The sequence below is a fragment of the Geospiza fortis genome, unplaced genomic scaffold, assembly GCF_000277835.1.
Source record: "Geospiza fortis unplaced genomic scaffold, GeoFor_1.0 scaffold40, whole genome shotgun sequence".
NCBI classification, from domain to species: domain Eukaryota; kingdom Metazoa; phylum Chordata; class Aves; order Passeriformes; family Thraupidae; genus Geospiza; species Geospiza fortis.
In genome coordinates, this window is record NW_005054297.1 from 18,267,567 (window position 1) to 18,276,070 (window position 8,504).

The following is an 8,504-nucleotide window of genomic DNA, read 5'->3' on the forward strand; positions in this document are numbered from 1 at the left end:
ACATTCCTTTGAAAATTAAAAATACTTTCACACATATCTATGCAGAATATGACAGAAATCCACAGTGAATTCCTGCTTGCACTTCCCTAAGTCAGAAACTAATTAGGCCAAAGAGAGTGATACTGGTGACTGCTAGGCTCTCATTTATGGGTTTTATGTCACCTCTGAAACATAAAAAAAAAGGCAAAAGCTTCTAGTTACTATGCGGTGATGGAACCAGGGAAGAACCTGAACAATCCTGCAGGTGCAAATTCTAGTGCAAATGTGCTGCAAACAGTTACACTGTGCAGCTGCACCCGGGACTCCCAGCTCCTGTTTCATTTGCATCAATGAGAATCCCATATATAATGTATTAAGAAATATGCCTTTTGATATTTAGATTTTCTTTCCTCGGGAATCACAAAGGAGCAAAGTTGTGTGGTAACCAATTGTTTTATATCACAAAAAAGCAGAAAGCATTCCTACTAAAATAGCTTTAATGCCTCTAACAACTATCCCATACCAATTTTTTGAGCTACCTTTAAATCATGATGTCACATCTAATTACAAATCAGGAGCACAGAGGGTTCCACTAGATCAGAATGGCATTACATCACAAGTGACACGAGGGCAGGGAGGGGGGAAGTGTTGACTGACAACATGAAATGCGTTGCTATCCTCAGTACGGACACTCACATCTCAACAATTCATGTTTCTTGCTGCCAACACAAATTGGAAGCCATTATTTCATCACCCCCATAAACAAATAGCAAAGTAATCCTCCTACATTTTCCATCCATCAGATAAATCAGTAAACCACTTTAAAAACATCCCAAGAATAATGTAATTATTTATTTCTACCAGTGAAGAATTACCAGAGAGTTACAAGCAGTGGCTCTTGATAGTTGCCTCCAAAAGGAGGGGTTTCACTTCTCTCTCACAAGCCAATGTTTCCCTTTGCAAGAGAGGACCCAGTATTCACCTGTGTCCACTTAGGGGTCCAAGCTCCAGCTCCAACTGACTGGAAGAGACATTTGCTATTTTAATATCTTAAAGGATCTGGTCCTTTAAGATTGTTTTGGCCATCTCACATTAAAATAAAATGGAGTAATTTTATCTCAAGAATTTCTGCAAGTGCCACTTAAGGACCAAAGAAATAAACCGCTCTATTAAAATAATCAAGGCTTCAGTCGTTTGCACTGTGATTCTCTCCCTCGCCCCTGAGTTAAGCATACAAGTGAAACCAGCACTTCAGATGGGGAACACTGAGAAGCCTGAACATGTCGTTCTAAGTGGGTCATTGCACCGCTTCTGTCACTGTGATTTGCTAGATAAACCCCAAGCATGCAATGACCCAACTCATGCTTCCCTGGGTTAGTGCTCTGAACTGTAATGTGAAACATGTACAAATACCAGCTGGCTTAATACCCACCAGAGGCTTTTCTTACACTACCCCAGATTCATCTGTTAAAGATAGGGGGTTTTTTCACATGTAACTGGAAGTATTTGAACAGGTGAGAATGAGCCCTTCCCTCCTTACACCATAAAAGAGGACAAATGAATGTGCCCAGGACGTCTCTGGTAGTAGAGAGCAATATTTATATGCCATGGAAGAGTTCAAGGAACTATTTATAGATTCATTTCAACTGCTCCTGCAGACAGCTCTGAGGTACAAGACATAAAGCAGAACATGAGACAATCTGAAGCAGAAAGTATGAAAGTCATATGCCATCAAAACCACAGGGAAACACCAAGGACGCACAAGAAACCCTCTGCTAGTCACCAATCCATACTCACATTCTGAAACAGGCATGCTGCTATGTAGGGGTGCAAAACATTTGTACCTACCATTTCAGTCAAAAGGAGTTTTAAAGAAGAGTGTTGGAAGAAAGAAATTGTCCCAAACCTACATCAGCATCACATAACTTCTGACCATTGCAGCTTTAATGACAAAACTTCTGCAGTTTAAGCTCTTACAGAAAATTGACTTTTCAGTTGCACATACCAGGGATAAATTCTGTGCATAGAATCATAAAATTACTGCTAACTATCCAAACTTTCTCCATTTTTTGCAACACACACTTCCTTTGTTTATCTATTTCATTGCAGGGTCACAAACAGTGCAGGCTTCGAGACAAGAATCCTCAAGGCAGAAAACCTGCAACTTATTTGTACAGCATTCATGCTAAGATGTCCTTGGTCCTTTGAGGTCTTAACCATTGCTTTAATGCAGGAGGGAAAACAGCACTAAATTAAAATAAATTGTTTCACTTACAGACGTACATTCACCATCTGTACTTCAGTTACAGAAAGAGAAGATGTTTCAACCTCCTCCACTCAAAAAAAAAAAAAAAGTCCAAACCAAACAAATCCAAAAAAAACCTCTAATACATGACAAAACCAAAGAGGTGGGGTGGCTACTAGTGAAGAAAGAGCAGTGTATTTGGGACACCAGAGGCAGACAAAACCAGGGAGAAGTGTTTCAGGCCCTAGAAACAGGATACCTGGCCATGTTATGGAGCCAGCCTTGTCAGCCTTCTTCCTTTGATCCCTTAAGTTTTAGCTTTCATATTTTCCAGATTCTGTACTGCATTAGTGTATATAACTCTGAACTTCATATAAAGTGTTAGCAAGTTCTCTTCAGCTTAGTTAGACAAAACAATCCTTTTCCAGCCTCAGAACCAAGGACACCGTTGTAGCTTCGGGCCCAAAACCTATAAACAACAGATAACTGAGGAGAGCAATCTGGGAGGATGGGACTTCATAACCTGAAGCTGTAATTGGACAATTAACCCCAATATGTAAATGGACCAAAACTTATAAAAGTGTAAAAACTCATGACTCAGTGTTCATCTTGGGTGGAGCCACAGCTGGGCTCTTGTACTGGCCAAGGTGTATCCTTTGAAGGCCTTGTAATAAATATCTACTTTATTTCTTTAACACTGTCTAGGCTCTGTTCTAGGTGTCCTCACAAGGCATCACCTTCAGCACACATATCCTGTGATTCCATGAATGACAGCTCCCCAGGAAAGCCACAGAAAGGTAACTGTGACCTAGACCAGACTAAAAAGAGTCAAGACTAAGATCAACAGGGGGAGATAGAAACAGCTACAGCAAGCCCAATGAAATCCCTCAGGCTGTATGGGCCTGCCCACCCTGAAGGGCATGGTTTTAAGTCCAGCTGGAAATTTGACTGTCCTGGTTTTAAGCCCAGCTGGAAAGTAAGCACCATGCAGCTGCTCTCTCAACCCCCCCATACAAGTGACCTACCCTACTTTTCCCTCCTGTTCTACCACTCCTCTTCCCGTCAGCTCCAGAGGCAAAAGTACTATTGAGGGAAAGGCATCCATGGAATATGAAACATTTTACTACTGCAAATTGCTGCAATTCTCTTTTATTCCATTCAAGCTCTCACACTTTGGTTCTTGCCTTACCCAGATGTCTACCAAAAGACCTCAGCAACTTGACATTATTACTGAAATCCAGAACTTCCAAAGATGAGAAGGTCTCCTGCATCAGGCCATAAAACTTAAGTTAGCTAACAGCTCCCACAGCACATTTACTGGAGGTTGTTGGAAGATTCTGACTTTAAATATTCCAGCATTCCCTCAAGTAAGAGAACTTTAGCAAGTTACATTTAAGCAGAGAAATGCTAAACAAGAAATTGCTGAAATGCAATGGTCAGGCAAGAGGGGTAAAAATTCAGTTTTAGGGAGACTTTTTTTTTTTTTGCATTTCTGAAGAGGTTTTTAGTTTTCAGTGGTTTTGGTGTTTGGATTGTTTGTTGGGTGGGTTTTTTTTTTTAGCTGGAGGGAGTCAGTGAAAAGGATTGCAAGAAAAACCGTTTTCAGGTCTTTATTTCCAGAGATATTTTTGTTAGGAGACTTTACTCACATTTCAAAGCACTACCTGTAAATACCATTATTTACTTCACATTGTAGAATGAGGATTACCCTTTGAAAAGCCTAGAGGAATTACACCCAAATTCTGGCCTGGATTTCCAGCAAACTTCAAGAACAAAAATTCCCAGATATGGTGTGAGCTACATTAACTCTCCACATGCTGGAGTATAGCAACAGTGGATATATGAATACCAGTTTTAAGACTCTTTGTGGCTATCTAACAGTTTCACGTCTACCATTTCATGTAAAGTTATTACATGTTGATAAAATGAGAAGTTTGTCCTACTTAAGTTTCTGCTGTTTTTATCCCTGCTGCAGTTCATAATTTTTCACAATACAGCCAGTTTTTGCAAATGGTTTCTCAATTCTGTGCACTTACCCCTACATTCACTGAACAGAATCAAGCAAAAACTCCAGTCAGGGCAAAGTGTGAAATATATAATTAATTCCTTTCATTTAGCTTTTTTTTGCTGATAAGAAACTAATTTGTGGACATGAACAAGCTGCCAGTGTCCTTTAAACAAGCAGAAAGAGATTAATCGAGATAGTAATGGGGAAAATATTTACAGTATCTAGCCACATTCAAGCATTCTGCTTGAGTAACTAGAGTGTGCGTCAGGCCCCGAGGATCCAGCTTTGTGGCTAGCTATATTCTGAAACTGCTAATCTCTGGCTCAGGGCCCACCTTATACTTAAAACAGAATACAATATTTGTCTTTCAGCTGTTGCCGTTTGTCATGACCCAATAAACATGGCTAACTCTGCCATAGCAACTGCTGTTAAAATGCTGAAGCCAACCCACAAAGTGAAAGAAAAATAGATGCTGAATACGGTACTTTATGGAACATAAGATAACAATTGTATATTAAAAGACATTCTGATGCCTGTTTCTAAGAGAAAAACACTCTGAAGTTTTGGCACTTGCACTACAAGTGACTATGACCTAACATGTGATCTCACATGTGATCTCATCATTTGTTTGTGTATGGAGTCTTATCTCTCAGGAGACCACAAAATAGGTCAAGGTATTGATCTAGAAGTTTGACACATGCTTTGAAGAAACACTTGACTGCTCTGTACTTAGGAAAAAAAACCCATATATTTTTTCAGGCTCAAGGCAGAACGAACTTTTGTTTTCCCTTCTTCCTAAGCTTCCCAGATAGAGATCTTGGATCAGTAGACTAACACAGAAGAACTGTTAATACCTGTTACCAAGGATATCTTTATCTCATAGACACAAGTGCTCATAGACAGGGGTTGACAGAAAAACCTGTCAAGTACAGCAATACAGAATGAGCCACCATGGACCACAGTTCAAATCCTTATGGTTCTTTGTTGTCTACATGCCTCCAAAAAACCTGTAGCCAGCCCCAGGGAAACACCAGTCACACTCTCAGTGGCATTCACACATTTGGAGTACAGTTGCATATAAGCACTTGTTATATTCCAAGAGCCCTATGCAAAAGCAGCATTTTACAGCCAAGGGTAAAGGTGTGGTTAAAAAGAACTGCACAGAATGAAAACTAGGAGAAACTTCAGAAGAAGATCCAGACAGGATGAGCAGCTTTGCCTCCTACTTTATTTCTGCCTTTCCTGAAGGTATTTTGTACATAGTCATAGCATTCTCAGACTTTTCTTATTTGTTATTTACAATATAAGACATTCTCAATAAGTCAAAAGATAATAATTTTAAAATTATATATAGAAAAAAAATTAAATACTTAGAGCAGGAATAAAATACAAATCACAACCATACAGGGATAAGCACTTTCTTTTTAACCAAGAAGTCACTGTTCTTTTCTTGACACAAGATCTTTTTCAGATATAACTTTCACTGACAAAAATATACTAGAAGAAGGGAGAAAACATACATAAACACAAGTGTTTCCATGGAGAGGGACGTACACTGTAGACAGGATCTTCATTGACAGTTTTACCACTCCAAGAAGAACAAGCTCTTGAGGCATAGTAAAATCCCCCCCCAGAGTAAAAAGGGTAAAAGGTGCTTTTCTGGGTCAAGTTAAGGCCAAAGAGAAAAGCTGCTTCGATAAAAAACAAGAAGATAAAGAGGAGACAGTGAAATGAAAACAGAGACGCCACGGGAACAGGACAGGGACACAAGAAATTCCTTCTGATAATGCAAATTAGCAGCAAAAGTCACTGCGAAATTCATAGAAATGAATATGTATGAGCCTATTGTGAAATTGTATGCATAAGCATTTGAAAGGAAGATAAAAGGGAGGACTGGTGTTCGCAAAGGTGCGCAGGCCCTTTTAAAGAGAGCAGTCTCTCTGTCTCTCTGGCCTGCGTCCAGCGCTGTGAATAAACCTACCGGCTCTATAACTTAAAAAAAAAAGTTGTAGAGTTCTTTTTTTTTCTCTCTCCACGAAACACTCTCTCTTGTCATCTAATAATTTTTTGGCAAAATGCAATCCAAAAAGCACTGCTACTGCCTCCTGCCTGATGGATTCCTCTAGTCACAGAAGCTGTACTAGGGATCTATTCTTAGTCTTGAATTTTGCAAAATTCTCTGAAATTTTTGTTGCATCTAGTGCTACTGAATAGAAGCAGCTCCTTCTCCAGCAGCAGCATATGTAATCCCAATACATTCACTTGCCTATAAGCTTTTATCTTGATTAGTTAAGGAGCAGAAAAAGGTTAATTATAACTAACATAGAAGGGACATACCACAGCATTTTGTACCAGTTTTAGTCTATGAATAGTGTGGATGCACTAATTAATATCCCATGAATGAGACTTGAACAGCAATTAAAAAAATATATGTCTGAAAAGAAAGGATGCAATGTCTAAGGAAGATGCACGCAGGAGAAGCTGACTGGGTCATGCCTGAAACACAGTTGGCCAACAGCTTCTAAGTATCTAAAATTACGATCTGCTAAATTACAATTTAACATATCCCTCTGGAAAGTCTCATGTTACCTCCATCACTTCCACTGCCCATTTCCCTGGTCCTAATCACCTTATTTCCTCCAGCCTCTTCTTTTCTGTGCCCTGCCAATACTTGACTTGTATCCTGCAAGCCAGCACAAGAAAAGATAAAAGATTGGCCGCCACTGGCATACTAACAGCATCCAGACATGTATTCTGGCCTACACAAACACAAGCAATAATAATCTAGTGGTAAATGTTTACCTTTTACACCTAAGGCTTGGAAAGAACAAGAGCCAAGTGTCTTGATGCCACTTGATCTCTTCACTATCCCTTTAGTAAATATAAGCTTTTGTTTTGAAAAGAGAGTTTCCACATATCAGTAAATAATTACATAGCTAAACACACAAAATCACACATGAAATCAAGAAGTAGGACTAATTCTTGTAGGAATAAAAAGTGTGACTCTGCCTTTAACAGAAGCAGTGCTGGGTGTCTGAAGAGGCATGTTATCTTTCCTGTAGGTACGTGTCATTGCACACCTAATGAAGTAGTTGGACTATTTCCTGAATGCTGCAGTATAATATGCCTCATGAAAGAGATTCTATAAATCTAACAACTGCTGTGCATTGTTTTTTTTTCAGGTAAAGTCGAATGGCAAACACATCAGAGAGTTGTCTAACAGCCAGCTTATGTTCAAAAATTATCTAAGTGCCAGTATGTTAATTTATGAAGCATACTGGACTTATCTGCTGGCACAGAGCCTTGCTAACTTATTCCAACTTCAGTTCTTTGAAATGAGCTTATCTCATTTCCAATGCCAAAATGCCTTTAACTTTAAACAAAAAAAGGCATCAGCTTGCCAAATTTGGACATGACGTTTGACTGCAACTATTAAAAGGAGCAGAACCACAGATGAGTGAACGAGCTGAGAACAAAATCCTTCCTCAGTCAGCTTTAAGATTCTCCATCAGAACTTCTACAGGCTGTCAGAACAGAAGGGCAAACACTTTTCCATACACAACAGGAAAACACAGCCTCTCAGAAAACATTCATAAAATTAATTGTGAAATTTGAGAAATGCAGCAATTAAGCACAAAATCTGAGAAATGCTTTGCAACTTTTTTGCCAGGAGCCATAATGATAAAATAAGCTGACACATCAGGCTCACAACGAAACCAATAAAGTACAACAAATTCCTTTTCTAGTCATAACCACATCTAACCCCCTGCAAAACAGACAAAATTGAAATAATTTGACAAAGGCAACACTTCAGAAAACCAGTGCAGTAATCAGAATCTTAGCAACACAGACTGAAAGTCAATACACGTATAGATTGCAAAGAGCTGCAAACGTAGGGTATAGACATGAGTTTTCAAAATTAAGGTAAGCAGTACTTCAATACCTTCAATATCTTAATGTGACATCAGCATCTCATTCCATTCAATATACTCTTTAGATTTTTTTAAACTTTTCATTATTTTATAAATGCCCCCAACTCCTTCTTTACATTTTTTTAAAATTTAAAAGAAAACTAGGGAAAAAAATCAGTGCACAAATATCAGTTAAGAAGAAAACCAAGCACATCTGTAATTAAACAACTTTTAAAAATAAAATATTTCAATTTCTATTTTCAATTTGCTTAGAATTTTATGAAACAGCTCTGAAACATACTACTTTCACATAAAAAAAATTACTTTACACTTATTGGCTTGTTAATTTAGAACAGATCCT